This window comes from Schistocerca cancellata, chromosome 5 (assembly GCF_023864275.1).
Source record: "Schistocerca cancellata isolate TAMUIC-IGC-003103 chromosome 5, iqSchCanc2.1, whole genome shotgun sequence".
Taxonomy (NCBI): Eukaryota; Metazoa; Arthropoda; class Insecta; order Orthoptera; family Acrididae; genus Schistocerca; species Schistocerca cancellata.
This window is the reverse complement of record NC_064630.1, coordinates 619703476-619720177: the sequence shown is the minus strand read 5'-3', so window position 1 is coordinate 619720177 and position 16702 is coordinate 619703476. Positions and strand designations below refer to the sequence as shown.

At 43.9% G+C, this 16702-nt stretch overlaps 1 protein-coding gene across 2 annotated transcripts in view; it reads left to right on the top strand.

Moving 5' to 3' along the window:
• Nucleotides 1-16702, top strand: part of LOC126187631 (protein cycle) — a 948550-nt gene that overhangs the window by 870147 nt on the left and 61701 nt on the right. The window lies entirely within an intron of this gene.

Genomic DNA, 16702 nt, shown 5'->3' with positions numbered 1-16702 from the left:
CCTGTGAATACTACGAGGGTTACCCAGAAAGTAATGCACCGGATTTCTTTTTTTTTTTTTCTCGGTCGGAAACAATGCTTCGAATGCGACGTACGTATTATTTAATGTCTCCCGAGGGAGTGTAGGTTAGGTTAGTGTTGTTTAACGTCCCGTCGACAACGAGGTCATTAGAGACGGAGCGCAAGCTCGGGTTAGGGAAGGATGGGGAAGGAAATCGGCCGTGCCCTTTCAAAGGAACCATCCCGGCATTTGCCTGAAACGATTTAGGGAAATCACGGAAAACCTAAATCAGGATGGCTGGAGACGGGATTGAACCGTCGTCCTCCCGAATGCGAGTCCAGTGGAGGGAGTGTAGCTGCAGAACAATTGCAAAAAGGCGTCTGTAGGTGATGTACATTACAAGCAAAGCGTCGTCTTTGAATTTCTGACTGCAGAGAAAGAAACTGTGGGGAATATTCACAAACGCTTGTGCAAAGTCTATGGAGCATCTGCTGTCGACAGAAGCCCAGTTAGTCGTAGGTCACGGAGGATAAGGTCATCAGAATGCCTTTCGGCGGAGCTCCACGATTCGCAGCGGTCGGGGATACCATCCTCGGCTGTCACACCTGACATGTTGCAACGAGCTGCTTTTGTTTGGGCCATTAAAGGATGCCATTCGTTTTGAGGACGATGAGGAGTTGATTCACACAGTGAAGCACTGGCTCCGCCACCAGGGCAAGGACTGATACCGACAGAGTATACACGCCCTTGTTTCGCCCTGGAGGAAGGCTGTAGAATGGGATGCACATCACGTGGAAAAATAGGCTGTGTAGAAGAAACACCATTCTTTCGTGTAGTTCTCATTATGTTCAATAAAGAATTGTTGAAGAAAAAAATGCGGTGCATTACTTTCTGGGCAACTCTCGAACACACATAGTACGCTGAATTAGCAACAGATAGTGTAATAGGAGGGCGTGTGACGTACCAGTTTATCGTGAGACCTAGTATCGGTTATCAGCGCGCAGGGTGTATGGACGTGGAACGCTCACAAGGGAAACTACCAGTCACACCGCTCTCATTGTCAGCTTTAGTTGTAAGATGACCCAGAGGAAAAACCTGAACACAGATCAAGCATGAAAACAGGAAGAAGGTGTACTCAACTGTGGAAAAAGAAGCAACATACTCGTATAAAGAGTGAACGGTCCAAGCGCAAGATGTGCAATCTCAAGCGAGTTTGTGTGGTTACGGTGTTGGACTGCGAATTCGCGGGAGATTCGTGTTCATATCTCCCTCGTGTTCTTTATGTATACATATAGGATTATGAACTGTCCGTCGGGTCATTGACGTGTCTATTCTCCTTCAGCAGTCTTGGCCATTGTCGTACTACATACTGATTACAGAAGAATGAGTCATGTGGTAGGAATACATTACCGTCTCAAGAAAATGTGATGAATAGTGAGAGCAGGCGAAATGCCGCATAGACCTCTTACAGAAATGAAAACAACATATAAACGGCTGTGAACTATGTTACAACAAAGGAATTCAAGAGTCATCCAAAACGAAACGCAAGAGTCGTAATATGTGGTAATCGGGTGGAACAAATAGGAGGAACGTGCATCTGGAAGGCCCTTGCTTACACCTCGCTGTTGCAAAAGGACGTTACGTCACGAAACAGACACAAATTTGAATACAGGAAACAGACACGTCAGTGAGCGGACGGACAGTTCATAATTTTGTGAGAAAAAAATGGCGCACTAGGGAAATTCGAAAATGGATCTCCCCCTTCGCAGTCCAACACCGGAACCACATTACCACGACGCCGCGGCCATTCGTTTATTCTTCAAGTTGCAGATCTTAAACTTGGGCCGTTCAGTATTTCTAATTTGCTTTTTTTTTTCAGAATTCGTTTCACCATCTTCCCGTTTTCATGCTAGATGTGTGTTCAGCTTTCAATGGGCTATCCACTGGGCCACCATACCACTAAATCTTAGGTGTGTGTGTGGGGGGGGGGGGGGGGGGAGGGGGGGTGGTATGGGAAATTTCCCTCGTCAGTATCGTCCAAGGCGTCCGATACAGTTTCGCACTGTCGTCTAATGAACGAAGTACCAGGCCTCGGAATATCGGGCAACCTTTGAGACAGGGCTGAAGAGTTTCTAGCAAACTGAACAGAATACGTCGTTTTAATCAATAAAAAAGATTCAGATATAAAAGGAACTTCGGGCATACCCGAAGGGAGTATTATAGGACCCTTATTGTTCACAATATATTTAAGTGACTTAATGGATAAGGTCGGAAGCTCCATTGGCCTGTTGTATATTAAAGTAGAAACGGTAGAAAATTGTAGGAAACGCTGCAGAGGTTCGACACTTGGTCAAGAATTGGCAGTTGATCCTCAGCATAAACAAAACTTACGTATTACGCATAAACAGACATAAAGACCCGTTAGCGTATGTTTAGAAAATTTTCAGTCACTGGAAGCAGTAATCACACCCGTTGAATATTTAGGAGTTTGCATGAGAAGCAATTGGGAGTCAATGAACACACAAAACTAACTGTGGGAAAGGCAGATGCCAGACTTAGATTAACTGGAGTCTCTCACTACGTAGCACTGATAGAGAAAATAGAGAAGATCCACAGAAGAGCAGCGCGTTTCGCCCCAGGTTCGTAACCTAAGCACGAAAGTGTCACATTGATTCTCACACAACTCTAGTGGCAGACGATACTTGATAGGCATTGCGCATCACTATGTGGATTATTATTAAAATTCCGAGAGCGTAGGTTCCTAGAAGAGACAACCAATATATTGCTTCCTCCTATGTGCACCTCGCGACGACTAACAATCGTTTATCCCGCCGCACCATTCCCTATTAGAAGTACACAAAGTACTCTCTAACACTCACCATAAGGTAGCTTGCGGAGTATAGTTGCAGATGTGCCGCCAACAACAACGTATTGATGACAAGGGCCGCTTTGGACTATCTCGGATTGTAGCAACGGATAGACGGAGCACTAGGCAGCGATTCGGCGACTCCGCGCCTGCCAGCAATAATTTATAAACAATTGTACTACCTGGAATAATCATGGCGCTATGATGCAGAACCCATCATGCCACATCTGTTCATCGCACGTCACATTAGCGTGGGTGCAAAAACACCAAGACCAAAATCATGGTATTCTCTAAAAGGGAAATCGAAACAAACTTTACAATAAAAGATATCATCGTTGAACAAGTGTCCTCCGTCAAATACACTGGTGTCCACAGTTAAAGTAACGAACGGAAATTTTACAAGGCTGCGTTTATTTCGCCACAAAACAGTGTAAACTGATGACAGTAAAGTAGAAACCATGTAAACAACTGCAACAGGCATAACGGTAGACAAAAATGTTCCCCGTTTTTTTCCAATTTAACGGATATGCGCACACATTCCGACATTTGGTTAATGTGCCTAATATGGGATGTAACCACGTCCGGTAGCAATACAGGGCTAATAACGACAGAACATGCTGCCCATGGTGCCATCAATCTTATGTTGAAGTAATAACGCACGTTCTGCAGAGCTGCAGGCACGTCTCGGAGAGTGGTTGGTAGATGCTGACATGATTGAACCGGTCTTCCTAGTGCATCCCAGATATGCTCTATGGGACTCAAATAGCGAGAGCGAGCAGGCCACGCCATGCGTGCAGTATCTCCCAAGAAAGCATCAACCACCCTCTTTGAGGTCGAGCATTATGCGAGGTGTGACAATAAAGTAATGAGACTGATGTGAAAAAAAGTTGCTTACCGTTTTAGTCATGTTTAGTGTTGTCTCCTTCAAAGTAGTTTCCTTCTGCCATTGATGGTAACCTTTCTGGAACTCTTCTGTAATATGCTCCAAGAACCTCGTCACAGCTTTTTGAACATCTTGAGTTGTTTGTAAATGGTGTCCCTTGACCGCTGTTTTGACTCTTGGCAATAGAAAAAAAGTCGCACGGAGCGATATATGGTGAATAAGGTGGCTGTGATAGTACTGAAATTTGTTTTGAGCTTAAAAATTGCTTTACTGACAGAGCAGTATGACATGGCGCATTATCGTGATGCAGAATCCAATTATCAGCACTGTTGGCACGGACACGAAGAACTCTTTTACGAAGTCTTTCTGAAATTTCTTTGTAGTATTATTGGTTAACTGTTTGTCCAGGAGGCACACACTCTTTATGAACAATTCCGTTGGAGTCAAAGACACATAAGCATGCATTTCACTTTTGAATTGACATGCGAGCTTTTTTGGTCTGAGTGATCCCTTTGAGCACCATTGCGAACTTTGGCGTTTTTTCTCTGGATCATACCGAAAAAAAAAACTTTCATCACCAGTGATAACACGGCTCAACAATTCTGGATGATTTCCGTTTGCTCTAACAGATCGGCTGCCACATTTTTCCGTGTTTCTCGCTGTTGTGGTGTGAGATTTTTGAGGACCATTTTTGCACAAATCTTTCTTATACCAAGATCTTCAGTTATTATTAGACGTACCGTTTCTTGATTGATGTTCAGTTCTTCTGCAATCATTTTCACGGATAATCTTCGATCAGATCGTACGAGTTCATGCACCCTGGCAAAGTTGACATCCATCCGTGAGGTTGATGGTCGTCCACTGCGGTCTTCATCTTCAACATTCGTTCTGCCTTCATTAAACATTTTATGCAACGAGGAACTTGAGCTTTTGACATAACCTCCTCTCCAAAAGCCTGGTGAAGCTTACCGTAAGTTGCCGTCGCGTTTTCACCCAATTTAATGCAAAAAAGAAATGGCATACGTTGCGCAATATTATGCGGTTCCATTTCCATGGCGAGTGACACAAACATGTGTTAACTTATTACAGCATAGCTCACGACTGAGCAGTTGCATCGATGTGCCTCTTGGACTAGAAGCCGCTTATAGACCAAGGTCGAAGATATTGTGCCCACGAAAGCATGCAGGATTGCCACATCTTGCAAAGAAAATTAGCCTCATTAGTTTATTGTCGCACCTTGTAGTCCACCAGTGCGAGGTCTGGGCCCACAGCATCTCGCAACAACCGCACATGAGGTCTCAAGACCTCGCCACAATACCTGACAGTAGTTAAAGGTTACCAATTCACCTGTACAATTTCATGAAGAGGTATTCGAATGGTCAACAAAATCCCTGGCCACAACATAAGGGATCCTCCTCAGTTCCGGTCTCTTTCAACAATGTTTGGGTGCTGAATTGGTGTTCCATGTTCCCTCTAGAAGCGAATCCGTCGAGAATCACTCCCCTGACCAAATCGGGATTCAACTGTAAAAAGAACATTGGCCCACTCACTGTTCGACCGTCCAGGTGGCATGTTGATGACTCCACTCTGGACGTTTCCTTCTGTGAAGAAGCGTCAGAGGTACACATACAGCAGGTTTCCGATAATAAAGGTCACTCTACCGAAGCCATCTTTACACCGATTGGCTCGATGCAACACGTCCATTTGATTATGCGATATCAGATGCCAGTTGCCGTGCACTACTACGGCGATACTGTCATGCCCTTGTAGCCAAGTAACGGTCCTTTCTTTCTAATGTCACACGTCGTCGGCCCTGCCCTGCTGTTCGGGATACTGTTTCGGTCTCTATAAACCGTCGCCACACCCAAGAAACAACAGAACGATTCACATTAATTGTCTGAGTCTGATGTTCGCAGCTGGGCACACGTGCAAAGGCTAGAACGTCTTATTTTACTTTTGACTTGAGCATAGCTGCTCCAAATACTGACTATTGCTTTTTAGCAATATAATTTTACGGTTTAGCAACATTTCATTTTGATGAAGACGCCTCTACGTCAATGTACCTAACGTTTATGTGCTACCTATTGGCTGTTCAAACAAATTTCGGGCTTGCAGCCGGTCGTCGTTCAATACTTCGCACGATATTTCAACTGGGCACCTGCCAGTCATCTTCAGGTGAGCCGTCGCAGACTGGCGATAACGTCCTCCGCTCCGCAATATATAGCGTACTGTAACTATTCTGCGCATGCGTCGAAAACTTGATAGTTGAACCAACACTGCCCGCCGGCAGCGCCCTCGCTGGTGGAATAGCGGAACTCAGTCGCCCTCTGCGTTGCTGTTTGCCACGGCCGTCGACGCACTCTGTCGTCTTCGATTTGAGCAAATCGTGGAGATGATGGGATTCAAAAAATGGTTCAAATGGCTCTGAGCACTATGGGACTCAACTGCTATGGTCATAAGTCCCCTAGAACTTAGAACTACTTAAACCTAACTAACCTAAGGACATCACACACATCCATTCCCGAAGCAGGATTCGAACCTGCAACCGTAGCGGGCTTGCGGTTCCAGACTGTAGCGCCTTTAACCGCTCGGCCACTCCGGCCGGCTGATGGGATTCCATGCACTGTCCAGCTGGTAGCCGCTGTCACGGTTTAACAGATTTTCCGCCAGTCGTATTTCTACGGATTTTTTAATAATGGAGTCCCAGAAAGACGTTGCTGTGGACAAAACCATTGTTTTCTCATACTCCAATGAATGAATGTCCAGTAGAAATACAATGTTCAGCAATAGCGGACTTGCTTGGCTGCAAAAGGCGGGTGTAACGTTGATGTTCAGTGCAGCGTTCTTTCACGGTGCGTGTGGTTTGACCTATGTAAGCCATACCACATTGGCACGGTATCTTGTAAATTCCGGCATTTCGTAGTAACAGATTGTCCTTAATTGATCCCTCAAGGTCCGCAATCTTCGATGGTGGGCGGAAAACCACTTTTACCTGAAATTTTCGGAGGATTCTTGCTATTTTAAACGAAGTGTTGCCAGCGAAAGGAAGAAAAGCTAAAGATTGTTCCGGCATGTTCTCCTCTTTACTCACTTCCTGCTTCTTAGTTTTAACTGTTGGTGCCCTGTTAATCTGCCGGATGGAATACCCATTTTCGCTGAATACTGTCTTTAGATGGGCGAGTTCTTGAGATAAGCTATCTAGATCTGAGACAGTATGAGCTCTATGAACAAGTGTTTTAAGCAAACTCATGGTTTGCGATGGATGATGGCAACTCGATGCTTGCAAGTACAAATCAGTATGAGTGGGTTTCCGGTAAACTGAATGCCCTAGAGAACCATCATTCTTCCTTCGAACCAGGACATCGAAGAAAGGTAAACAACCATCTTTCTCTATTTCCATGGTGAACAGGATGTTGCTATGAATGGAGTTGAGGTGATGTAGAAACTCCATTAATTTATCTTCTCCATGAGGCCACACTATGAAAGTGTCATCCACATACCGACAAAAAACTGTTGGCTTCAGGGCAGCTGATTCAAGCGCTCTCTCTTCAAAATCCCCCATAAAAAGGTTGGCGACCAAAGGAGACAGGGGGCTACCCATGGCGACACCTCAGTCTGTTCAAAATATTCTTGATTAAACATAAAATGAGGAAAGTGCGTGCCTGAACAAAGCAGTGATATCAACAGGAAACATGTTACCAATCAGTGTCAAAGAATCTGCAAGAGGAACTTTTGTAAAAAGTGAGACCACATCAAAACTTACTAGAAGGTCTACACTGCTAAGACGAAGAGCCCCCAGTCTATTGATAAAATCAGCTGAGTTTCGTATGTGATGTGAGCACTTGCCTACGAAAGGTCTCAGTAAGGAAGCGAGATGTTTAGCTAAATCATATGTAGGAGCTCCAATGTTGCTCACTATTGGACGCAGAGGAAGACCCTCTTTATGAATCTTTGGAAGGCCATACAGTCTTGGGGGTACACAACCATGTGGTTTTAACCTCTTGATGGTCTCTTGCGGTAAGGAGGAGGAATTTAATAGTGCTGAAGTTTTTCGTTGCACACGTCCTGTAGGATCATAATCAATCCTCCTATAGGTAGAGTCACTTAGCAGACCATACATCTTATCTTTATACACACCACGAGGTAACAAAACAGTTGCATTACCTTTGTCAGCTTTCAATACCACTACCGGCGGGTTGGTTCAACTATCAAGTTTTCGACGCATGCGCAGAATAGTTACAGTACGCTATATATTGCGGAGCGGAGAACGTTATCGCCAGTCTGCGATGGCTCACCTGAAGATGACTGGCAGGTGCCCAGTTGAAATATCGTGCGAAGTATTGAACGACGACCGGCTGCAAGCCCGAAATTTGTTTGAACAGTCAATTCGCCGGGAAAATTTTAAAATTCATACCTATTGGCTGTTTACTCCTATGTTGATTCACATAAAGCCATCGGGCACATCGGCCTGCGACTATCCTGCTTCCATTCTTCCTATGGCCTTCCACCGCAGAGAGTCTGTGGCAGGCGTCTTCTCTGTGCCCTTCTGTACCGTCTGAGACTATGTACACAGCGACTGTGGATGGGGGACTACCCGATAAACAAGACCCCGTTTTACAGGTGCCCTGACGTCATCGCTGGCGTGTTTGTCCTTTGACCGGAATGCCAACTTTCGTGCAGAACACAATCGTACGGACATCTGTTGACAGTTTGTATGATTATATCATGAATTAGACACAGGACGGGGAAACATCGGTGTGTCACTTTAATTTTGGACATCAGTGTACTTATGCACAATTTTTGACCAACAGTGTGGCTCCAAGCGAGAACTGAAACCCTGAAGTGAAAAGGTCAGGAAGCAATTCATCAACATGAGACAATTTTTCACGAGTTCAGACACTTGTTTGCAACTGACAGCCAGAACGATACGTTACTACGTATTCTCTGTTTGTGGGCTTTGATTCCTGTTGTTAAAAAAGTGTTCGTGCCTTCTAAATGTGTTTGTATCTTGGTGTCTTGCGTATACCCTGAGTATTTAAAATATCAAATTTCGAGGGCCTTCGTCGTGTGAGAAAGCAAAATTACTGCCTTCTGCGTGTTGTAGGAAAAGACACAACACTTCGGTTGTACTATGATAGGGCGAGGAGTGTCAGTTATTGAAACTTATTATTCAAGGGAAGATACACGAGAAAACGAAGCAACTTGTGGCTGAAGGACGAAGACGGCACATTTCTCTCGTCAGGGAAAGCTTTCTATGCTGCATTGTCAAAATCAGAGCCAATTACTTGGGTCGGCGACCTTCGCTAGGAGACTGCATATTAAAAAGAAGGGACACCGTAATTGGAAGCCCTGTACGTGGCTAAATGTTGCCCGGACTGATGAGTTGTGGTACACGTCGGTACATGCCGATGGCAGTACGTAAACCATTTGAGCCCATGCATACCACTTGCCAACAAAGCATCGTTCATACAGGCGATGGAGGTATTTACTTGAAACGAAATTAGACTTCTGACACATTAACGAAGCTTATTTTTTCGAGTTTGAAGGAAAACCACAAATTTTCGCGCTTATTATTACCCTTATATAACAGCTACAGTGACAATATTTGGCGTCACAAGAAAGCTGAAACAGAGTGAATTAGCACAGGTGACGCCTGTGACCAATTACCGGTACTCGGAATACGTGAAATGATTGTCAGAAATGCTATTTAAATATTTAGAGCCTGCCAACAAAATATATTGCAGAACTTTCCACTGGATTTCCCGAAAAGTGACTGCGTTCCTCGTATGATTCGTCTAGCAGCACGTATTCTTTCTCGGAGAACATAAACTAATATCTGGAATAGCGAATACCAGTTCACATGCGCGTGTGTTGTCATAGGTAGCAGTGATGTCCACGTTTTGGACGCAGTGGTAACGTACTGGGCTCCTGTGCGCTCACTTGCCTAATCTGCGCTGTCACTCGTGTCGCCGTTCTTAATAAGGCTTCTGCGAATCAGTAGCTGCGAGCACCTACGACACAGGCCGCATTCCTCGGGACTAACCGAGTCTGAAACACTCTTTCACTAAATTCCGGGATATTTTGTGTGATGAATAATTAGAATTGTACTTAACGCAAAACAAATATTAACTTTGTTATCCCATTATTCTTGGAAGCTACATTTTGCTATACATAAGAGGAAAATTAAAAAGTTTTTGTGACACAGCGTTCGACTCCGACTTCGATATGCAGTTTAAACAAGTAGCAGATAGCAAGTGAAGCCCAGACGGTAAAACATACTTGGGAATAAGGCAGCACATTTTTCACTATAATGTCTTGATTAAGGACACCATTATTTCAGTTTAATCGTGACCGATTTTTTACAACACATTCCATTTACTTATTGTGGAGCTATAAGATTAGAGGTGTATACAAAATGACGGGGACTCACTTATCATACTTTTCTTTGATGAAAGATTTCTTTCGGAAAGGTGTCCTACACCATAACAATATTGACTACAACGAAAACAGAAAAGGATTGTGTTAACATTGACTTATACTACCCGAAAAAAATTAGTTTACCTGCAAAGACGATGCCGGTTTTGCTCCGATGACGACATACTTCACCTGGGGGATAGTTGCTGTATTGATAATGGTTTCAACATCCTCCGCCAACAGATAGCGTAGTGGCATAGATACCAGAGCGCCATTTGTGTCTACCGTTTCATAGGGAATGCTCACAGCTGTGTGGTGCAGACGTGTGAAGCAAGTAGGCAACAACGTAATGGAGACCCACTGGTGCTTCCTATAGCTAACTGAGCGAGTTTGAAAGGGGTGAAACTGTGATCTTCCGAGTGGCGAGATGGTTCTTTCGGAGACTTGCCACACAAGTTGGACGCGCTTCGTACAGCGATGCTGGAATGAGTGGTCATGTGCATATTTTCACACCCGTAGACAAGGTTCTGGACTTCCACGCGACACAGACGCCTGCCAGAATTGTCGTATTGTAAGGGTAGCAGTTACCGCAGCACATGGTAGATGGCGTGTGAGCCCAGACGTGACAACACGGTCTGTTGCGAACCGGTTATTCGCAATGGGACTACAGGCACCCACACCTCTAGCCCGTGTTCCACTCACACCACAACATCCGGCGGTCATGGCTCGAATGGTGGCGTCAGAGGATCACTTGCAAGATCGAATGACACACCGTGGTCGAAAACATTTTGAATAATCATTTTTTAAATGTTGGAGAGAAAATAGGATCTAAATGTTCAGTAGAAGAAGCAAGGCAGTTAATGGAAGAGGCCTTACCCACACCATTTGATACAATTGAAATTCCACCCACCTCTCCTTCTGAAATTAGGAAGATAATAAACTCTCTCAAGAATAAAAGCTCACATGGAATTGATGGCATTTCCAGCGGGGTAATAAAAGCTTGTTCCCAAGAAATAAGTGGGATTCTTAGCCACATATGTAATAGCTCTCTGAACCAGGGTATTTTCCCAGATAGACTGAAGTATGCCATTGCTAAACCACTGCATAAAAAAGTGGATACGTCTGATGTCAACAACTACCGCCCAATCTCTCTTCTGACTGCCTTATCCAAAATTCTTGGAAAAGTAATGTATTGTAGAATAGCTTCGCACCTTTGTAAAAATAAAGTTTTAACAAAATGTCAGTTTTCGTTTCCAGAAGGGTTTTTCAACGGAAAATGCTATATACACTTTCACAGATGAAATATTAAATGCTTTGAGTAACCGGAAGCCACCCGTTGGGATTTTGTGTGATCTATCAAAGGCTTTTGATTGTGTAAATCATGGAATACTTCTAGATAAGCTCGAGTACTGTGGTATGAATGGGACAGCGCTCAAATGGTTTGAATCATACCTAACTGGAAGAGTGCAGAAAGTTGAAATAAGCAGTTCACATAATATGCAAAAAACTGGTGATTTCTCAAACTGGGGAACAATCAAGAATGGGGTGCCGCAAGGTTCGGTCTTGGGTTCTCTGCTGTTCTTAATATATATTAATGACTTGCCATTCTATATTCACGAAGATGCAAAGTTGCTACTTTTTGCCGACGATACAAGTATAGCTATCACACCCAACAGACAAGAATTAACTGGTGAAATTGTAAACAATGTTTTTCAGAAAATCATTAAGTGGTTCTCTAGAAATGGGCTCTCATTAAACTTTGACAAAACACAGTATATACAGTTCCACACAGTAAATGGAATGACTCCATTAATAAATATATACTTCGATCAGAAATCTGTAGCTGAGGTAGAATATTCAAAATTTCTAGGTGTATGCATTGATGAGGGGTTGAACTGGAAAAAACACACTGAGGACCTGCTGAAACGTTTGAGTTCAGCTAATTATGCTATTAGGGTCATTGCAAATTTTGGCGATATACATCTGTGTAAATTAGCTTACCACGCCTATTTTCATTCTCTGCTTTCGTATGGCATCATATTCTGGGGTAACTCATCATTGAGTAAAAGAGTGTTCATTGCACAAAAGCGTGTAATCAGAATAATTGCTGGAGCTCATCCAAGATCATCCTGCAGACACTTATTTTAAAGAGCTAGAGATCTTCACTGTAGCCTCACAATATATATATTCACTTATGAAATTTGTTATTAACAATCCGAACGAATTCAAAAGTAATAGCAGTTTACATGGCTACAACACTAGGAGAAAGGATGATCTTCACTACTCAAGGTTAAATCTAACTTTGGCTCAGAAGGGGGTAAATTATGCTGTCATAAAAGTCTTTGGTCACTTACCTAATAGCATCAAAAGTCTGACAGATAGCCATATAGCATTTAAAAGGAAATTAAAAGAATTTCTTAATGGCAACTCCTTCTACTCATTAGATGAATTTTTGGATATAGTAAGTGGGTAATTTCCCCAACCCCCCCCCCCCCCCAAAAAAAAAAAATTAAAAATATTAAGTGTCATGTAATATTTTGTGTAATGTAATGTCTTGTATAGACACCTTTTATAACCTGACACGTTCCACATCATTACGAAGTATCGTATTCATGATCTATGGAACAAGTGCAAATCTAATCTAATCTCTGGTCTTAAGCGATGAAAGCAGATTCCACCTTGCACAGACGTCATGGCTTTTTTCGCGCTTACGACCTAGATTTGGTGAGCGCTGCCTCCTAGGGTGCATTTGTCCAAGACAGACTCCCCCACCCAACTCGATCGACCTGATCGCGCCGTTGATCCTCAAGCGAGAAACCTAGCGCAGCTGGCCGTTGCACTGGAGTTAGCATGGCTCCACATTCCTGTCGGTACCTTCCAGAACCTGACTGACTCTCTTCGTGTACGTCTCGCAGCAGTCCCCGCGCTGCAAAAATAGTTTTCAGGCTTGTGACAGGTGGTCACGTTAATATTACTGGACAGTCTATGATGATGCATGAGAAACCTCACGCTAATACCGTGTGAGTACCGCTTCTAAGCTTGATTCGCCGAGGAAGAGTTCCACTAGTTTCTCCGTGTTCGCCATATTCAGCTGCAGCAGTCATTGATAAGATCCCGAAGAGTTACCAAATTGCGAGGATGATGATTGCTATGTTTCAAACAGTTAGAGATATTTTCTATGGGATTAAGATCGGACGTTTTAGAGAGCCACTCGAGGCGGTAGGTTGCCTGAATGTTCGCTAAATCAGGATCGTATGCCTGCAGCCCTGTGTACACGGCTGCTGTCACCTTGCGAGACGAGAGTGACTGCAGCATACTCATAATGGAGATGTAGAATAAACGGCAACATTCGGTCATCGAGAATGTTGGAATAAGCATCCTGGTTCAATTTACCATTAACCTGAAAGAATATCGTAGTAATAGTATGGGAAAAACGCACAAGTGCAAGTGGGAATGGTGTTCTTAGGGCTCAGCAAAAACTTTCTCTGCAGATAATAATAATAATAATAATAATAATAATAATAATAATAATTTCGAGTGGCTGAATGACCTGGTGCAAGTCTGTCTGTCGGATATACTCCGGCGACTTGCGTGTCCCTAATCTACCCCGTTATCCAAGGGGGACGGGGGGGGGGATCAACAGTTTAGCATGGAACCAGAACCACCTGTAGTTTCTGGCGACTCTTCACATTGTCGAGACTGAAAAATAAGCGGTCCGGCCGAGGTTCGATCTCACGTCTTCCCGGTTTCCAAGCACACACTTTACCGTTAGACCACCAGGCTTGGCATGAATATATTGATTGTTCACATATACATTTTGATGAGGGAGATTGCGAGTGTCAAAATGTGTGGCATATATATTGCCGTATCTTTTGTTTACGTTGACTTAGAGGCTTATATTATTTACACCGCTAAGGGACCGTGGGCGTTAGTATTTGACATAAATTTCAGGCCGGCCGGAGTGGCCGAGCGATTCTAGGCGCTTCAGTCTGGAACCGCGCGACCGCAGGTTCGAATCCTGCCTCGGGCATGGATATGTGTGATGTCCTTACGTTAGTTAGGTTTAAGTAGTTCTAAGTTCTAGGGAACTGATGACCTCAGATGTCTCGTAGTGCTCAGAGCCATTTGAACCATTTGAACATAAATTTCAACTTGGTACCTCTGCCAGTTCCTGAGAAAAAGGCATCTTAACAGACGAGCAACAAATGGCAATGGCGAGTTCGCAAGTACCGAAATAACTGACATTAATGGCCATACTTTTTGACTGCATTGACTTAGAAGCCTATTTTTCCACCGCCAAGGGACCGTACGCCGTAGCATGTGACATAAATTTCAACTTGATACCTTTAACCGACCCTGAGAAGGTGTTAACAGTCGGACAGACAGACAGAAGGACAACAATATGATCCATTTCTACCGATTGCTGTACGGAACCCTAAAGAGATCGGTATATCACAGAACCACTTTCGGCTTGAACTGCACCCTCTATACACAACGGGTTAAAAACTCCGTTGGGAAGTTGGTGCAGTCGACGACTTGTATCCTTTTGGCAAGGGCCAAAATTGCGACTCACCGGACCACACTACACGTGTCCAGATGTCTACAGTTGCAGGTTTGTGTTATTTGGCCCACACAAAACGTGCAGCTGTAAGTGTCATTGTGAACAGTGGCCTGTTTGCGATGCTGAGTCCGCGCAGAATACCGTGGCCAGTTGATGCGGAGACTTGCGCTTGAAAGCTGGTAGTCAAGGGAAGGCAGGATTCGGTTACGATTGCGGAGGAGCCGCAGCCAGTTACTATTGTTTGCCTTTTACAGTTACACACAATTTATTTTATTTTAAACCAGTAATTCCAGACTCAACAATAAATAAAAGCCACACGTTATTAATGAAGGAATAAACAACTGTGTTAATAATAGTGTTTTCAGTGAGTTACAATGTAGCAAATCACCATTAAATACAGATACAGCAGAAAATGTTTTAAAATCAAGCCATTGTGATCTGAGCAGAAGGCCTTACACGCCAGGAATGGCAATAAATTAAGAATTGTTTAAAACTCGCTGCAACTTACAAAGTACAGGTATTGAAATATTAAAGGCAAGTCGCCACAAACATAGCGGAAGGCATCAGATGCCAGGAATGGCAGTGAATAATGTTTTAAAGACTTACTGCGTAAATACAAATACCAAATTAGAAGTTTCAGGCAAGTGACCACAATCACGGCTTAAGGCCTTACACGACAGGAGCGGCAATAATATAAAAAAATTAGAAACCTGCTGTAAAACAGCAAATACAGTAGCAAAGGTTAATTAAAACGCAAGCAACTGATCATCAAACAGGTGAAATAACACAACCCTTAATATCCACTGAACACTACACTGCTAGATTAATTCCAGAAGGCGACCAGAACTATTAATTAGACATATATAACCTTTAATGTAGGCATTGCAAGGTATTGCAATAAGAAAATACAATAATAAAACACAAGGACCATACATAAGTTCCTTAAAGGGTACTGCGGCAGATTATACCCGCAGAAGACGTGGGCTGAAGGAGCGTTACACTGAACTACTGGCCATCAGTCCTCCTTTTAGAACACAAATGTCTTACAAGAACCAAGGGGCCACAGACGGTGCTCCAGGAATCGATCTCTGAGAAGGTCTGGCAACAAACACTTTCGCGAGCAGTGAGATAGGCAGCCAAGAGTTGCATTCACTTCACAAGATGGTAACTCAAGACTAGTGGCAGTCTAACGAATGAGTAATGATAATCTTGCTGAAGCTACTTGACGTCCAGTAAACCAAATGCAACGATGGTACAATACGCCAAAGCAGGAACCGTCGGTCTGCACTACGTCCCAAGAATACTGTGTTTAGAGCGCCTGGAACGAGAAAGGAATCACTACGCCAGAGTAGAAGAATCACCAACCGGCCTACAATCAGGAAAGCTGTCAAAACTACACGCCTTACCAGACAGCAGTAGCAAGGCAAGGAAACGTACACTACCGTTACATACACTAAGCCCCAGGGCAGGTAACTGGGCCTTTAGCGGCCACCAGGCAAGAAAAATTACCGCAGGTTGAATTTAACAAAATGTAACAAGTTGAACGCAGTAAATAGTAATAAGAAGTCGAGGAAAGCTAATCAGATCCGCCTTCGCCAAGCACTCTGCTCGCTGCTCTTCGCACCGGCGACATTACAAGCAGCAACATGAACCCAAGTCACTGAAGAATCGCGAGATATCACAATGGTGGAGCTTTCTCTACTTGGATTGAAATGCACTCATCTTAAAGCTTGCTGGATCCGGTTTACGACGAGGTCTTGACCACAGCCCTTCCATCCGGCAGTCCATGCGTGCCGCTAGTGGTCCCGACGTGTTCCCGCTCTGCGCGGACCTGCCTCCTCCTGAGTCCCCAACCGAACTCGCACCCTCACACGACCCGGAAAAGCAACGACGTCGCCCCAAAGATAAGGCAAAAGTTACTACATATCGATAACCATGAAAGCAATGTAATGTATCAGGTTCAAAAAAGAGTGTAGGG